The sequence below is a fragment of the Palaemon carinicauda genome, chromosome 41 (assembly GCF_036898095.1).
Source record: "Palaemon carinicauda isolate YSFRI2023 chromosome 41, ASM3689809v2, whole genome shotgun sequence".
Classification (NCBI taxonomy): domain Eukaryota; kingdom Metazoa; phylum Arthropoda; class Malacostraca; order Decapoda; family Palaemonidae; genus Palaemon; species Palaemon carinicauda.
Window position 1 is genome coordinate 60743404 of NC_090765.1, and position 20000 is coordinate 60763403.

The following is a 20000-nucleotide window of genomic DNA, read 5'->3' on the forward strand; positions in this document are numbered from 1 at the left end:
GCTATATATCCTACAAACGTATCCTACATATGATAGCCAAGCCTTGCAAGTGGCGTTGACCGTGAGGTGTCCAGTGTACCATCCTGTGTTCTTAAGACTTCATCATCCCTATCATCATCATCATCTCCTTACTTACTCAAACCATCAAAAAGTGGATTGATGACCGATTGCTGCTCCGAAATTTAGCTGAATCTAATTAACTTGGATCAAGATAACGCTTATCATCAAACCAAAGTTCTCATCAGACTACTGTATAGGTATGGACTAATTGATAACCAATCGTGCATGCAAAATACTTAAAAAACAGTTTGTATATAAGCTTAGATACATTGATGAATGGTTTTAGGTGATAACTACGTGTATTCGAGGAAATAATTATATATGCTACATTATAAAATAAACTGTTATAGAAGTATCTGAAAATTGGTCATAATTTCTAATTGAAGGAGGTCTCTACACACACACGTATATATATATATATATATATATATATATATATATATATATATATATATATATATATATATATATTTATATATATATATATATATATATATATATATATATATATATATATATATATATATATATATATATATATATATGAGTGTGTGCTTGAGTATACATATTGCAGATCACTGAAAAAGGGTTATAGACCTGTATATACGAAATAACCACTTATAATGATATATACACCTACACAATCGCGTGTATATATATATATATATATATATATATATATATATATATATATATATATATATATATATATATATATATATATATATATATATATATATATATATATATATATATATATATATATATATATATATATATATTGTAAATTTTTGGTTTTGTGAAACCCAATGCTCTTCTGTACCGTAATCAAAACCATTTATACTGTCGTGTTTACACCGATCTTGCCCTCACTTTCCATCCCTTTCCCTTTTTAGATATTAAGGCCCTTCCCTTTCCCGCTCGTGTTTTGTTTCATACCATCTATACAACCATTTGCAAGCTTAGCCGTCCTCCCACCTCTTAGTACTTATGCATCATACACTTTCAACTAGTCTGTCAGCCTACGTCCATTCTTTCCATTTGAACAAAGCTTCAGTAGGGAAGGATCAAGTTTCCCAAGGACGGAGGAGGAGCCGGATTTGGTCGACTGCCTCTGCTTTGAGGCACCTCGTCTGGGCTTCGGACTCATGCCACGGTCGTCGTGTTGCTGTCGTCATCTCATCATCATCCTGTCTGTCCTTCGTGTATGACCTATCTCTTTCGCAACCTTAACTGACTTACTGGCAGCCAACGCAAGAGGCCGTGTCTTGCTATGGTTATAGCAAGGTGATCTAAAATCATCAACAAAGCCCTTCTCAATAGTCTCATCCATCCATTATCTATGGTTTTTTTTTCACTTCTACATTCTTCCATATATCTCTTCCCATCTTTTCTCCTAATACCATATATTACAAACAACGGTTTTTACATTATTTCTTTTATTTGCATTCAACATCTACACTTCATTTATATTAAGGATAGTTTGGTTTACTGGTCACCTTGGCTTTTAGAGATGATTCAGAATCTTTTCAGTCTCTTACACACATTTTTTATTTTTTACTTTTCCTATTTTGTCTATCTCATCGTCTGTCACTTTTAATTGCTAATGTATTTACTTCCATCTTTCCACCAACTTTTGTAAACTAACATTTATTACTCTAGAGTCTAGATCTTCCTCGTTGCCATTTGCTGCCATTAACATATTTTTTCTCGTATCTGCTACAAATTTTCTCCTTTTGGAAATGCTTTCCAATTCTTGTACAGGTTTCGGAAGTTTTTCTTCATCGTTTTCATTATATTAGATATTATATGCAAACATTAAGTGTTGCACAAGTCCCTAGGTACAGTAATTCATTACCTTGGTTTTTTCATACTTATTCCAAACTATCTCCCTATGCAAGCATTTTTTTCCGATTATTTTAACGGATTCAGACATTTCTCTTCATTGTTTGCATTATGTTCAGCTTTATCTGCTAACACCAGCTGTTCACAACCACTCTTACCTCATTGTTTTACACTTAAACCACTTTTTACTTCCATCGCCCTATCCATAAAGATGTTCAACAGCCATGCGTACGTAACAAACTTCTTATGTGAGAGACCCATTTCCCACCAAACCAGTCACTTTCCTACCGACATGCTTTAATGCATACTTTAGTTCCATAAAAACAACTTTAAATCACTCTCAATAATGCATCATCTATAGTTACCTCTGTCAACGAAGTTGGAAGGAAGTTATGTTTTAACCACATTTTTATGTGTTTGTTTGTATGTGTTTCTTTGTGAACAGCTTCCTGGCCACAATTTTAATCGTAGAGTAATGAAACTTGCAGGGATTAACTGTTCTGTAAAACGCTTTAAATGATCGGATTTCGGAAAGTCAAGGTCAAAGGTTAAGGTCACGGTCAAGCAAAATGTCCAATTCCCGTAATCAGCCACAAGTTTGGATAGCGTGTCACAGAGACTTCAAACTTTTTTTCATATTTGAGTGTATGAAAATCCATATGAATATATACATGTTAAGGTCAAAGGTCAAAGTCAAGGTCGAGCATAAGGTCGAGAAATAAGTTCCCACGATGGAGGTCTACTCTACTGAGTGTCCTTCTAGTTACCATATATTCTCAACACACTCCATATTGCTTGCCTCTATCAAATCTATTATGAACATTTGCTAGGTCTAAGTTCCCCGTTCTTTCAATCTCCTCACGTATCCTCAAAGTAAATATCTGATTCTCAAACCCTACAACTTCTCTAACCCCATACATCCTTCAGCCACGTGTCTTACATTTTTTATCAAATTTTACCACATATGTTACATGGTATTCTTAGTAATATCATCTTCATAGGATTCTTATGGTTTCCTTCACGACCTTTATCCTCATACAAAGAAACCTTTATTACTCATTCGTTCTAATATGACTTTTTCCTTTATTATTATTATTATTATTATTATGATTATTATTATTTGGTAAGCTACAACCCTTGTAGGAGAAGCAGGATGCTATAAGCCCGAGGGCTCCAACAGGGAAAGTAGCCCAGAGAGGAAAGAAAATAAGGAAACTACAAGATAAGTAATTAACCATTGAAATAAAATATTTTAAGAACAGTAACAACATTAAAACAAACCTTTCTTATAAAAACTATAAAAACTTTAAGAAAAAAATAAACCAAGAGGAAGAGAAATAAGATAGAATAGTGTACCCGCAAGCCAGAGAATTTTACCTCAAGGCAATGGAAGACCATGGTATAGAGGCCATGGCACTATCTATATAATTTTTTTCTTTAAAACTTCTGATCAGCCAAAATCACAATAACACTTATCATCTCAGGGATTGTGGTGGCCGATATGGTAATGTCCCTGACAGGTGTTCGCCAGCATGGGGTTTGAGTCCCGCTTAATCTCGTTAGTTTCTTTGGTCGCTGCAACATCACCATCCTTGTGAGCTAAGGATGGGAGTTTGGGAAAGCCTATAGGTCTATCTGCTGAGTCATCAACAGCTATTGCCTGCCCCTCCTTGGTTGTACGTTGTGTGGAGAGAGGGTCTTGGGCACTGATCATATGTATATATGGTCAGTTCTTAGGCATTGTCCAGCTTGATAGGGCAATGTCACTGTCCCTTGCCTTTGCCCGTTTAGGGGAGACTATAGGTCTATCTGCTGAGTCATCAGCAGCCCTTGCCTGGCCACCCTTGATCCTAGCTTGGGTGGAGAGGGGGGCTTGGGCACTGATCATATGTATGGTCGGTCTCTAGGGCATTGTCCTACTTGATAGGGCAATGTCACTGTCCCTTACCTCTGCCATTCATAAGCGGCCTTTAACCTTAAACCTTAAACATTTTAACCCCATACACCCTTCTGCCACGAGTCTTACATTTTTTTTTTTATCAAATCTTACCACATAAGTTACATGGTATTCTAACTAATATCATCCTACACCTCTTTTACCTTCATATAGAAAAAAAAAAATTATTCCTCTCTTCCACTCTAATTTGACTTCTCCCTTAAAAATTCTGATTAGCCAAAAACGCCAGAGCACTATCATCCCTCTACTATACTCATTTTTTGTTTAATGAGGCGCATTTGCACTGACTTGCAGCGGTGCCCTTTTAGCTCGGAAACGTTTCCTGCTATCTGATTGGTTAGAATTATCTTTCCCAACCAATTGGCGATCAGGAAACTTTTCCGACCTAAATAGGGTACCCCTGCGAGTCGGTGCAAATCTGCCTCACTAAAAAGAATTGACTATAGAACATCTCACTTATAATCCTTTCAATTCTTGGTGTCTTTCCTTACTCCAACCCTGAATCGTCTTTCGTTCATCTCAATAGTCCTCCCTTCTGTTACCCGTCACAGTTGAATTCTAACAATTTTCCAAGTTTTCCATTCCCCAGCTTTATCCTCTCTTCTCTTGTCTCCCTATCCAACCAATCTTCAAAATATTCGTTACATGGAGCCAAGACTGCATCTGCACTTGACAGCTTTTATCCACTTGTATCTTTTGTTCTGAGATTTATGTGTCAATTAACTGTTCTTTCTACGTTTACTTCAGAATAAAAACGTTTTTTCCTATTCTCCGTCAAGTTCATATTTCAATTTCTCCCCTCGGGTTTGTTACTGGTCACATTTTTTTCCCTTTCACTTGACTTTTTACTACCCTCTTCATCCTCTTTTATGTCTGCACCTGCTCTTCTCTTCTGTCATGGAATTTGACCTCAAATAATGTCATTTTTTTTGTCATTTAAAGTTTTTTACTCATCTTCCCACCAAATATTATAGTATTTCATATCAATAATACTTATACCAACAATCACACATCTCTATCCATATGACTCCATTATAAAAAATGAAAAATTCTATATACTTTTTCCACCTCCGTTTCCCTAGACTGTTAAAAATTTTCATTAGATTACGGTAAATGCCTGGCAACATATATTCTAGGATCATTATAGTCCTAAAAACGGATATATTGACGTAAAGGAGTGATATTACGGTCACCAACCGTAAGAGATAATAACAAAGTAAGGTAAAATTACGGTCGCCTGTAATCCACTGAAATACGGCTGCGAACAGGATACTTTTACGGAGAATTTCAGATTAATTTTTTTTTCTTTTTTAACCTACAATTCATCCACATTCTCCATATACAATAGTTGTATCACCCTCTTTTCCAACGCAGTTATTAACATAAACGAAAAGTAACCATTATTGGGACAAAATAAATCAACTTGCTACAGCCTTTGCAGGAATAGATTTAGCAAGAGGTTCAAACATTTTTGAAAATGAGAGGAATGGGTTGGCTGGACTGAATATATTCTTTCATATTCAACGCTGAATGTTGGTATGCTTGACTCGTAATCTAAAGTTGATTCAAGAAGAGTAAACCACGTTTTTCATTTCACTCCTTTCTTTTTTTTTACTGTTATATAGATGGTATCGTTATATAATCATAAGTGAATTTAAACAATTTATGTGTAAGTTTTTTATTTATGAATAATGCTCGTCCATTACATCGGAAATTTTCAGTCATTGCAAACATATGATTCAAATGACCTTTGACCTTAACATGTATTAACTGGCGTGGATTGCCATACGTTCAAATATGAACCAAGTTTGAAGTCTCTGTGACAACGATGTCAAAACTTGTGGTTGATTACGTGAATTGGACATCTTGTTTGTCGTGACCTTGTTCTTTGACCTTGACCTTCCAAAACTAATAATTTTCAGCTTTTTACATAACAATTAATCCCTGCAAGTTTCATTAATCTACAATTAAAATTATCGCCAGAAAGCTGTTCATAAACAAGCACACATACAGACACACACACAAACAAACACACGAACAAGGGCAAAAACATAACCGCCTTCCAACTTTGTTGTTGGGGGTAATCACAACTGAATCTACTTTATTATTTTTACTAAAGGGAAGACGGAGAGATAGCCTATCTATAAAAAATATTTTCTGGCCTTTTTACAATTGAATAATGATGTAACATCACGCATGATGTTCGATTATTGGAAATCGATTGGATGACGTTTCTCATGTCAATATGAATTCGTTTTCCGGTTTTTCTCTTTTTCCTGCTATGACAATTTTGTTTTGAGAACGTTCGATTAAAAAATTTGTGTATTTTTTGGCATGTTGCATGTGAATGTGTATATGTTTTATTTAGTAATAATGATAATAATAATCATATCAATATTGATGATAGTAATACTAATAGCAATATCAATAACAGCAAAGTTTCTTATTATATGTGACTAGTGTACCCGAGCCGTCAAAATATTTGCTATAGATAGATATGCACACACACTCACAGATTCAACCTGGGAGAAAAAATATATTAATCCACCTAGGATCCCATCCCCTTCCCCTTTCCTAACTACAATTTGTGGAAGTGTGGTTTCCGTGTATTGAGGGCACCAGCCACCCGTTGTGGGGTCCTTTGACTGTCCAGACAGTACTTCATTGGATCCTTCTCTCTGATTACGGTTCATTTTCCTTTTGCCTACACATACACCGAATAGTTTCGCCTATTCTTAATATATTCTCCTCTGTCCTCATACACCTGACAACACTGAGATTAACAAATAAATCTTCTCCATCCAACGGGTTAAGTACTGCACTGTAATTGTTCAGACTGTGGCTTCTCTCCTCTGGGTAAGGGTAAAAGAGACTCTTTGGCTATGGTAACCAGCCCTTCTGGGAGAAGGACATTCCAAAATCAAACCATTGTTCTCTAGTCTTGGGTAGTGCCATAGCGTCTGTACCATTGCCTTCCACTGTCTTGGGGTAGAGTTCTCTTGCTTTTATATATATATATATATATATATATATATATATATATATATATATATATATATATATATATATATATATAAGGAAATACGTGCACATATACACACACACACAAACACACACACACACACACACACACACACACACATATATATATATATATATATATATATATATATATATATATATATATATATATATATATATATATATATATATACACACATGCCAGTGCGCATATATAATGTATATAATTCAGACTGAGAATATGTATGCATGCATTTTATGCATCTTAAGTAAAGAAAAGGATGTCTTATGTGAAGGACATAATATTACCTGAGTAAATAATGGAGAAATTCATGTTGATTTTTCTCTTGAATACGTTAGATAAACTAACACTCGTAGATTTATATAACTCTTGTGTCTGGGTGTGTGTGTGTAGTCTGAGAGAGAGAGAGAGAGAGAGAGAGAGAGAGAGAGAGAGAGAGAGAGAGAGAGAGACTTATGTAAACATCTATTGACAAATATCATTACGTAAAGCAGGATCCGAGTTAACCTTGACTTTCAAATTTATAGAAAAGATTCCTTTTAATAAAAACGCGTCTAATAGAACTGTTATTATCAATTACTAAATATTTTCATTATGAGTCTTGTAGTAAGAATATCTTCATTATGATGATGCAATTAGTTCTAGTAACAAGCAAATATAAAGAAGGAAAATCCAACACTAAGAAATAAAAGAACTTCATTGGATGTGAGAACTCTTATCTTTGCAACTGATAAAAGGAAACGAGCTCTTTACGGCAATTCAGTTTTCACTGTGACACGGGCAAGGGGGTTAACTGCCTATTTTCCTCTTACTATGAAACGTTTGCAATTGAGATTTATTCAGCAGTAAAACGTTGAGATACGTTTGTGCGTAGGTATATATACCTGTTTAAATGTATCTGTATTTGACAGGTGAATTTAAAAACAGTGTGAAATAAGCTTATCTTTGTCTTTTTGATATTATTCTATTTTTCATTTAACATTTGCCTTTCATTTATTCCCAGCTCTTATATTGACTTGTAGTAATAAACGTAACAAAATCTGTAAGAAATTCAGAAATTCAGGCGATCACTATGGCTGTTAAGATATTATATAGCTTCATATGTTCATGTTTAGGTATAATGTGTAAGCGCACACACACACAAACACATACACACGCACACACATAAATATATATACATATATGTATATATATATATATATATATATATATATATATATATATATATATATATATATATAGATAGATATAAATGTATAAATACACACACACACACACACACACACACACATATATATATATATATATATATATATATATATATATATATATATATATATATATATATATCTATATCTATATCTATATATATATATGTATATAAATGTGTATATGTATATGTAAATATATATGTATATATATATATATATATATATATATATATATATATATATATATATATATATGTATATGTTTATATATGTATATATATATGTATATATATATATATATATATATATATATATATATATATATTTATATATATGTTTATATATGTATATATTTATATGTATATATATATATATATATATATATATATATATATATATATATATATATATATATATATATATATATATATATATTCTTTGATAGCAGTGTATGTATCTGTATATATATGTATACTTCAGTAAGACTCTGTGCGTAGACAAAACATTACAAGGGATGGAGGAAAGGTTCGGTCAGTCCTTCCCTACTTAACGTATCTTATCAGTCAATAAAATTTACCCTTTTCCTGTTAATTACGACCATTCTTTTTCCGATTTCCCTAAGAGCAATTTACCATTTCGTGTTTGGAATTTCATTAAATCTACTTCAGGTCTGAATGAGGAATTTTCTCGTAACTTCAGAATCCCTAACGAGGGAATTGCATCTGTAGTGTAAAGTAATCAATGTGATATATTCGAATATATTCATTTTTACGTTCTTGGTTACCTTTGAATATATTCATATAAGCTTGTGAGTGAAATGTGTTTTCTTATCGTGAAAATGAAATTATCTGTGTGTAAAAGGAATATATCCAAAATGCATCATTTCACTTGTAATGAAAGTTTCTGATTTGCTGTATAATTCGGTCTGATAAATGATTGTATATATGTATATATTTAAATGTATATATATATATATATATATATATATATATATATATATATATATATATATATATATATATATATATATTTATGTGTATTTATATCTATCTATCTATCTATCTATCTATATATACATATATATATTTATATATATATATTTATGAGTATTTATATATATATATATATATATATATATATATATATATGTATATATATATGTGTGTGTATTTATATATATATATATATATATATATATATTTTTATGTGTATATATATATATGTATATATATGTGTGTATTTATATATATATATATATATATATATATATATATATATATATATATATATATATATATATATATATATATATATGTGTGTGTGTGTGTATTTATATATATATATTTATGTGTATATATATATATGTATATGTATGTGTGTATTTATATATATATATTTATTTGTATGTATATATATATATATATATATATATATATATATATATATATATATATATATATATATATCCGCTCAGATCACCCCGTTCCCCGGGTAGGGGGAAAAGGGAGTAGTCATACCTTTTCAGGGTTCGATTTCCCGGGCGCCCAGAAGCTATGCGTTCCCCTTGGGTCTCTGATCACGAGGTACAATAGAGAATCCAGATATAAGTTATTAAAATATATAGCTTATTTGAATGTGAAAAAAAAAACGTCTAAATTTGCAATATATATCAAATATGTGTATATTCGAGTATATGGGCCTTCCGCATTGCCAAATTTTTATTTCCTACCTTACAAAATATAATTAAAGAAAGAAAGGATGGACATACGCTCTTTATCATTTCCTTCCCTCGATACTTGTGAGTGGATTCTATCCTTAGGGTACGAATCACCACTTACGACTCCCAGAAAGGATTCTCTTGGGACTCATATCCCTGGTCCTTCATTGCTACCATTTGTTGCCTGCCATCCCACTAATTTGACGAGTTTCCAAAATGTTGACTTTTCTTTCTTAGGATTTCTCTAGTGTTTGGTAGTTTAAAGGTTTAAAGGCCGCTCATGAATGGCAGAGGCAAGTGACAGTGACATTGTCCTATCAAGCAGGATAGTGCCCTAGAGACTGCCCATATATATACATATTATCAGCACCCAATGGCCCTCTCCACCCAAGCTAGGTCCAAGGAGGTGCAGGCAATGGCTGCTGATGATTCTGTAGATGGCCCTATAGGCTCCCCAAAACCCTCCATCCTTAGCTCACAAGGATGGTAAGGTTGCAGCGACCAAAGAAACTAATGAGTTTGAGCAGGACCTGAACCCCAGTGTGGCGTTCACCAGTCAGGGACGTTATCACATTGGCCACCACGAATAAGATTTATCAAGTGAGCTGTTGTTGATATTTGTCTTTTTATAAACCATCAAATAATTGACCTAAAATATTATGTTGGAGGCCATAAAACTTGAAGGTTACCATATCTCTCTCTCTCTCTCTCTCTCTCTCTCTCTCTCTCTCTCTCTCTCTCTCTCTCTCTCATATAGAAATAGAAATATATCCTACTTGCGACATCTCTTTATCTCTCTCATTTATAAATATAGATATTCCGTATTTGGGGTGATTTACTCTCTCTCTCTCTCTCTCTCTCTCTCTCTCTCTCTCTCTCTCTCTCTCTCTCTCTCTCTCTCTCTCATATAGAAATAGAAATATATCCTACTTGCGACATCTCCTCTTTCTCTCTCTCATTTATAAATATAGATATTCCGTACTTGGGGTAATTTACTCTCTCTCTCTCTCTCTCTCTCTCTCTCTCTCTCTCTCTCTCTCTCTCTCTCTCATCCGAAATTAGAGATAGTCCTAGCGGTATTTATTTGAAATAAAACACAGCGAAGCTTCCCTGGCTAATATCTCATGTACTTCATAAAATCAAATAGAACTAGAGGGGCACTCAATAGAGCGCAGACCTCCGCCGCAGCAGATTATTTCTGGTCCTTTTGCTCAACCTTGACCTTGACCTTTGATCTTATCATGTATTAATTGACATGGTTTTTTCATGCACTCTAATGTGAACAAATTTGGAGTTTGTGTGACAACGATGTTCAAACCTATGGCTTATTACGTAAATTGGACATTTTGCTTGACATTTGACCTTGACCTTAGATCTTGACCTTCCAAAATTTAATAATTTCCAGCTTTTATATAACAGTTAATACCTGCAAGTTTCATTACGATTAAAAATGTGGTCAGGAAGCTGTTCACAAACAAACACTCACACGCACAAACAATGGCAAAAACATAACCTCCTTCCAACTTCGTTGGCGGCGGTAATAGGAATTATAAGCGAACTAAGGAGATGAAACACTATACCCAATTTTCTTTTAATGAGGCACATTTGCACTGACTCGCAGCGGTGCCATTTTAGCTCGGAAACGTTTCCTGCTATCTGATTGGTTAGAATAACCTTGTCCAACCAATCAGGGAGCAGGAAACTTTTCCGAGCTAAAAGCGCACCCCTGCGAGTCGGTGCAAATCTGCCTCACTAAAAAGAATTGACTATAGGCTACTATCTCGATACTAGACTGCCACTCAGCTCCTAGCCAGAATTTGCGAGCCGCATAAAATGAATATTTTAGTGTAACACTCTGTCCACCCAATGGGTCTGGGTCGGCAAAAATCTCATCAGCCTAACATTCAAGTGCATAGTTATTGCAAACACAAAATCCGCACGCTTAATGAACTAAAGATTGAGGGCGGCTATTCTTTTCATTCGAGAACTCAATTGGGTGGAGTGACGTTATGTAGTCAGTCGTTCATTGATACAAAATTTAGAGTGGCAATTCTGTCCAGTTGGGATACGAGACCAGCTTTTATTGCTAGTTCAATTTTATCTTCCGCTTGTATATACTTTTAAATTTAATTTCATTACCTCCGCTAACGAGGTTGGAAGTAGGTTATGTTTTTGCCCTGGTTGTGTGTGTTTGTTTGTTTCTGAACAGCTTCCTGGCCACAATTTTAATCGTAGAGTAATGAAACTTGCAGGGATTAACTGCCATGTAAATAGCTGGAAATGATTAAATTTTGTAAGGTCACGGGCAAGTAAAATGTCCCATTCACGTAATTAGCCATAAGGTTGGAAATCGTTGTCACAGAGACTTCAAACTTGGTTCATATTTGAGCGTATGAAAATCCACGCAAATCAGTACATGATAAGGTCAAAGGTCAAGGTCGAACAGAAGGTTGAGAAATAAACTGCCGTGACGAAGGTCTGCGCTCTACTGAGTGTTCCTCTAGTTTTGGGTTATAAGATCAATAAAGATTATCTTTTATTCTATCATTATTTTGTGTTACGCTAATATTTTGAAAAAATATGCAACCGAATGGATAAGGGAAAAGGAGGTAAAAACAAAAAACAAGTCTTTATGTACAGATAGAAAAGATTCCTTTATATTGTTCAATGTACAATATTTGCACAATTATAATCGTTATATTTAGAAGCATTATACATTCATGCATACATGGATTCATACTTACATATTTACATACTATATATATATATATATATATATATATATATATATATATATATATATATATATATATATATATATATATATATATATATATATATAACGGATTTTGAGCGAAGCGAAAAATCTATTTTTGGGTGAGATAGCCATGTCGTCCTGATGGAAGTTCCTATAGGGTAGCTTCCTAGGGTATATTACAACTACGGCGATATTCCCAGAGAATTTACCTTAAGGTACCAGAATTCTAACTCCTGGAGCGAGTATCCCTCGTGAAAGGGATATCGCGACATATCAGAGGACGTATTCTAGACACGTCACATGGCAATCTACTACCTAAATAGAGATTCGTCTCGTAAGAGGGAGATTGACGAGATACGAATTCGGGAAGAAAAAGGGGGGAGCCGCTCCCAAGGCCTCCCAATCCCCCGATTCGTATGCGTGCCTGGCGCCAATCCTGGCGCCATCTGTATTCCTTGTAGCGTACACGAGGTGCTACAGATACTGTATGTAGGGAGGGGTCCTACAGTCCTTTCTTAGAAAGGCAAGGGCGGGTCCATCAGGACGACATGGCTATCTCACCCAAAAATAGATTTTTCGCTTCGCTCAAAATCCGTTTTTTGGGCTCAAGCCATGTCGTCCTGATGGAAGTGTACCAGAGCATTACTGTATCTGTGGATTCTCAGAACGTGCCGTACTCCCCGGAGATATTTATTCCCGGTCGACTAGACCTAGAGACCTAAGATGTTACCGTTATACATCTTTTCAACTAACTATAAACTATGTTAGAGCTTCCTGCCCCCTACAGGGAAGAGTCCTACTAGACTCTGGAAAGTCTCGAAGAGTACATATATCTATGTATGAATCTCAGGCAAGCTAATATAGTGGCCTCGCCCTATATTAGGTAAAGCATAGTTTGTATAGAACTACTGCGTCAATATATTGACCAGTCATCCGCACAATACTTGTATTGGACAAAGGTTTATATCCGCATAGGAAGAAACTAATAAAACCGCCCTCGTCCCTTTATGGGACGGAGTCCTCCCATTAGGGGACTTACATAAACCAATGCAACATAGCTTGCAAAACAGAACAATTCTATCAGAATTATCCCAGATAAGATACATAGAATTAAATGCTCAATTATACCAATAAATTGACACAGGTGAAAGAGACGCAAGGTTCTCAAGAACAAGTTTATTGACAGATAATAAACAGACAGGTTAACAACAAATATATATATTTATATAAAAGGGGATAACCCAAAACTTTAAGCATAAGTATGATAGTAAACAGAACTTGTTTATCTGAAAGAAAAACCATTAAACACCACTTTAATGAGATACCAAGGTATCAAGTCATAAAAAAATCTGTATTACAAATCAATCACATTAGCGTTAGAAACGCTTGGCACACATGTCTGAACTTATGCGAGGTTCACCTTTGAAGGAAGGAACAGTCTATATGAGCACTTGGTGCCCTCATTTTAGTTTGTAGTACAGTATGTACCTACACACTCACCCTGGACTTAATCGTCCCAATTAAGATCACTGTTCCTCGCAGAGTTAAACAGTAGGGTTAACTACACGACCCACTGCTACCACAGATCTCTTAAGTTCCTCTACTTGCTTCGCATAGTGGCGAAAGAACACCCTGGAAGATTTCCAGCCCGTGTATGAACGGAGATGTTCAAAATCCATACAATTAAAGAAATTTAGGGATGAGGCAACTTTCCTCGGATCGTGACCTGCGGGTGTACTGTCAGGATCCGCTCTGCGAATAAAATATGTCATTTTCGCTCTGAGTTGATTCAGAGATAAATTTGAGCCTGATGTTTCTCCCCTGAATAGTTGACTACCCTTGAAGTCTGAAGTTCTACGAAGATAGACCTTTAGGCATTCTACTGGACATAGAGATGCATCTTCTTTCAGAGGGCAGATTCTCCAGGGACCCCACCTGTTGGTGGGTAACTCATTCTTGGCGAGAAACGTAGGATCCGGAAACAGGTTCAGCTCCCCCCCATCCAGGAACTGAACACGACCTGCCTCTCTCGAGAGGGCTACGATCTCACTAACCCTGGCCCCGGACGCGAGTGCAAATAGGAAAATAACTTTTTGCGTTAAATCCTTTAACGCACATTCTTCATTGCTCAACAGGGAGGCGAAATGAAGAACTTTGTCTAAAGACCATGAAATGGGCTTTGGAGGTGCTGAAGGTCTGAGCCTAGCGCAGGCTTTCGGAACTTTATTAAAGATCTCGTTACCTAGGTCGATCTGGAAGGCAAATAAAATGGGTCTCATCAAAGCCGATTTACATACTGAAATCGTGTTAGCTGCCAATCCTTGGCCATGGAGGTGGATGAAGAAAGATAAGCAGAAGTCTGTTGAGATCTCCTGCGGATTCTTTGCCTTTACAAAGGCCACCCACTTTCTCCAAGATGACTCATATTGCCTTCTAGTCGATTTGCACTTGTATTCCTCTAGGAAGTCTATGCTAGCTCTCGAAATCCCGAAACGCTTTCTCACCGCTAGGGCGAGAAAATCATGAGCTGCAGGGTCTGGGTTTTCTGTAATGAAGCGCAGACAGTCGACTTCTGGACTCGCTGGGTCAGAACTGGATGTGGTAGCGGCACGAACTTCATCTGTAGTTCCAACGCCAAGGGGAACCACATACTGTTCGGCCACTTGTGGGCCACTATTGCCGCTACCCCCTTGAAGGATCTCAGTTTGTTGAGGACCCTCAACAGAAGGTTGTGAGGAGGGAACAGATAAATCCTGGACCACCTGTTCCAGTCGAGGGACATTGCGTCCACTGCTTCCGCTAAGGGGTCCTCGTACGGGGACACGTACAGGGGCAACTTCTTGTTGTCTTTCGTCGCAAAGAGTTCTATTTGCAGTTCTGGGACTTGATTCAGAATGAAGGAAAATGATCCTGCGTCTAAGGACCATTCCGACTCTATCGGTGTGAACCTGGATAGAGCGTCCGCTGTCACATTGCGGACTCCTTGAAGGTGAACTGCCGACAGGTACCACTTCTTCTTTTCTGCCAATCGGAAAATGGCTAACATCACTTGGTTGAGAGGTGGTGACCTCGACCCTTGTCGATTCAAGCATCTCACAACCACCTCGCTGTCTGTCACCAATCTTATGTGGATAGAGTGACGCGGGGAGACTTTCTTTAAGGTAAGGAGCACTGCCATAGCTTCTAGAAAGTTTATATGAAAGGTCCTGAATAGCTTGGACCAAGTCCCCTGGACTTTTTTCCGATGAGAGTGACCTCCCCATCCCTCCTTTGAGGCGTCTGAGTGAATCGTCATCGACGGGGGAGGTGGCTGAAGAAGAACCGACTTCTTTAGATGTCTGGCTTGGGACCAAGGTCTGAGAAGAGTACGTAGCCGAGGCGGCACTGGTCTTCTCAGGTCTCTTCGCGCGTTTGATGCATACCTTCTCCAAACTCCGGTTGCATCCTTTAGCTGTGCTCTTAGCACTGGGTCTGTCACTGAAGCAAACTGGAGAGAGCCTAGTACCCTCTCCTGTTCGCGTCTTGATATCCATTTGGAATCTAGAAGTCTCTTGACAGAGCCCGCTATCTCCTTCCTTTTCTTCATTGGGATGGAGAAACTGTGTGACAAAAGGTCCCAGTGGATTCCCAGCCACTGGAACTTTTGGGATGGAGAAAGTCGAGACTTTTTCTTGTTGATCTTGAAGCCTAGGTACTCTAGGAACTGGATCACCTGACTGGAAGCTTGTAAGCATTCGGTCTCGGATGCTGCCCACACCAGCCAGTCGTCCAGGTAGGCTACTACCTGAATTCCCTTTAGGCGTAATTGTTTGAGAGCTGCGCTCGCAAGCTTCGTGAAAATCCTTGGGGCTATGTTTAGCCCGAATGGCATGGCTCTGAAGGCGTACAGTTTCCGTTGTAGCCTGAACCCTAGGTAGGGGGAGAGTCGACGGCTGATCGGGATGTGCCAATAGGCGTCTGACAAGTCTATAGAGACTGAGTATGCCCTCTTGGGCAGTAAGGTCCTTATGTGTTGCAGTGTTAGCATCTTGAATTTGCAATTCACTATGAACTTGTTGAGTGGTGACAAGTCCAGAATGACTCTGAGCTTTTCCGAGTCTTTCTTGGGAACACAAAACAGCCTCCCTTGGAATTTGATGGACTTCACCTTTCGGATCACATTTTTCTCCAACAGTTCTTGAACGTACTCCTCCAAAATGGGGGTGGAGTGTTGGAAAAACCGAAGGCATGGGGGTGGAGTGCTGTACCAGCTCCAACCCAGTCCATTCTTGAGTAGGCTTTGGGCCCAGGGATCGAAGGTCCAGCGATCCCAAAATTTCATTAGTCTCCCTCCTACCGGTATCGTTTCACTTGGACTGCCGTCCTGAGGTCTTGCCTCCTTGACCACGACCACCTCTGAATCCCCTTCCCCTTGAGGGGCGCCTAGACGAGCCTCTGGCTGCTCCTCTAGGCTTTGCACGAAAGGAAGAAGACTGTCCTTCGAACTTTGGGGTGAATGTGGTTGACTGACCTGGCACAGCCTGGGGTACCCACTGAAAAGTAGTCGGGGTTTGTGCCACCATCTGGGGCACTGGAGGCAAAGGCAATTGCAGTTGCTGTTGCTGTCTATAAGGCTTGGCTGGCCGAGACGGTAGCCTAGTCCTCATATTCTTCCTCTTTGGTTGAGGACCCTCATCCGGGGAAGATTTTCTTTTGATAGCCAGGCCCCACTTCTGGAGAAGGTTTCTATTCTCCACGGCGGCCTTATCAACAACCTCTTTGACCACATCGGTAGGGAAAAGGTCTTTTCCCCAAATGTTGGAGGATATTAACTTCCTTGGCTCGTGTCTCACCGAAGCCCCGGTGAACACGAACTCCCTGCAAGCTCTCCTTGCCTTGACGAAGCCATAAAGGTCCTTCGTCACTGTGGCTAGGTGAGACTTAGCCACAACCATGAACATTTCATGGACCTTAGGGTCACTTGCCATCGTCTCAAGAGTAGTCTGATGAGACATTGAGGCAGCCAGTCTTTCTTTTGTCTCGAACTCTCTTCGTAAAAGAAATTCGGACAACTTGGGGAGGTCCTCGCCGAATTGCCGTCCGGCAATATCAGCCTCCAACTTTCCCACTGAGAATGTCAGATGGACATCCTTCCAGTCCTTGTGGTCCATAGGCAGAGCCAGCGACAAGGGTTTACACTCCTCCAGGGAGGGGCAAGGCTTGCCGGCCTCGATTGCCTTTAGGACAGCCGCAAACCCTTTTTGTAAAAAGGGGAAGGCTCTATCAGAAGAGGACACAAAAGAAGGGAGCTTCTTGCTCAATGCTGCTACCTTCGAATTCGAGAAGCCCCTCTCTTTCATCGAGGATGAAAGTAGGGCTTGAGCCTTAGCATGGTCCATAATAATGACCTCTTTCGGCTCTGTCTCCTCCCTTGAAGCTGGTTCTTTTCTCAGCCGGACATAGCAGTCCGGATATGATGCCTTGCTGGGCCAGAATTCTACCTCCTCTAGGAGAACTGAACCCAGCTTATCCGAAATGACGATCTTACCAGTCGTCATTGGCATGTGCTCAGCATACCTCCATGGGTTAGCGTCTGAGCATATGGGAAGGTCTTTCACATTGAGCCTTTTCCGGGGCCCATGTGATTCTGCTAGGGACTGCATACGCAGTTCCATTGCAGCCGCCTTCTCCTGATTCTCCTTCTGCATTTGTTGGATCATTCCAACAATCGAAGAGAGGGCCTGTCCCAGTTCTACTGGGAGACCAGCGGATGTTGAGGGGATGGGCTCCGGCATCTGAACCGGAGTAGCCGACACCTCGTCGACCCCATCCTCTGCGACATCCGGGGTTTGAACTTGATCCTGACCTTCTGCCAGGAGGTCTTCTTCCAAACCTTCGTCCACATCAGACATCCTGTCACACAACTGGATGTCTTGCATCGCATCTGCGACTTCCTCGTCCACCTGGACTAGGTCTTGGGGGATCTCCTCTTGAGGCTGGGGAATCACTGCTTCAGCTGATGCCTGGGGAAAAAGATACGCCCTCATCTTCTCACTAGGAAGATAAGGGCCAGAGGTGTTCTTCTTGAAGCCCCTTACCCAAGTACGGAGCTTTTCCCTAGCTATATCCCTTGATTCCGTCGTTCTAGGGGAATCAAAAGCCTCAGTAATCAGGTTAGTGCATACAGTACATACCTGAGGGTCCCAATACTGGAGATCATCCTTGGAGACAGCGCATGCTGCGTGTCTCCTACAACACTCATGTCCGCAGAGGTTCCTGCTACGGACATTGCAGAAAACATTTCCGCACTTCGGAGGGTCCTCCTGTAAAGAGAAAAAAATTTCCATGAGTATCAAGTGAACTATGTATCACTGGATCTGCATAGTATAGCATAACAATTCATAAAGGAAAGACACACACTTGTGTTTCCCTCACAACCCATTGTTGCAGCTTTCCAGATAATAAAATCAAAATTGGTTTATCTCTACTAGAGTAACCAATGCAAGGTTTCCAGAGGAAACAGGTGGAGCTCACACCTAGGCAATGATTTTAAAATCCTGGATAATAGACGGGGAAGACTCTGCTTCCTGTCTGAGGGCAACAGCAAAGGGCTGTGCAAGAAAACACAATAGTGTTAGAAGATACAGTGCTGTACCTAAACTTTTACTATAGTTTTCTTCTTACTGTATATGCTATACAGAAGAATACTAGTACAGTATAGGAGGATGTGTGCCGGCCTGCCTTTGCCGGCCGGCACACACCACAATTAGCTTTAAAGTATACTACTTAACAGCTATAGGGCGGCAGCCTTCTGGTTCAAATGCCTGTGCCGGCGGCAGTAGCTGCCGGCCAGCAACAGCCAGTGTTGGCCGGCAATGACTGCCGGCCAGTAACTACACAAGGTAGTACCTAGCTGCCGGCCACACTCTTGGTGACCGGCAGACAAGGACTGACATAAGCCGGCCGGGAAAGGTACAAGACCAATGCCAGCCGGCAGCAAAAGAACCAGAAGACTACACCTGCCCGGCTGTCTGCCTCATAGGCCGGCAGCCGGGACAGGTACAGCACTAGAAGAAAATAGAATGGATGCCGGGATAAGAGTGTACACGACCCCCCAAGCCCGACAACCGAAAGAGTGCATATAAGGAAGGGGAGAAACTTAATTCAGGCTTCCTTGACCAATGCCGTCCGGCTCTGTCGGCAGGCATGGATGAGGGACCAAGAGAGGTCCGGGCAGCACTCGAAAACATAAGACCCTTGCCGGCCAGCATCTCAGCCGGCCGGCAATGGCCTTAGTCAATTCCACATCCCAACCTATACTAGGTCCAGAAGTAGAATGACGTACAGTACAGTAATACCCCTGCCGGCCAGCTCTGCCGGCCGGCAGGGTACAGTACAGTAATGGCAAGGCCATTACGGAGATAGAGGGG

The 20000-nt window shown here is 38.9% G+C and overlaps 1 long non-coding RNA gene across 1 annotated transcript in view; it reads left to right on the top strand.

The window, feature by feature from the left end:
• LOC137632658 (uncharacterized) overlaps positions 1-20000 on the top strand; it is a 62563-nt gene that overhangs the window by 350 nt on the left and 42213 nt on the right. Inside the window, exon 1 of the long non-coding RNA XR_011042075.1 lies at positions 1-257. This exon is cut by the window's left edge and continues 350 nt beyond it. This is a non-coding gene — a long non-coding RNA (uncharacterized lncRNA). The remainder of the gene's footprint in view (positions 258-20000) is intronic.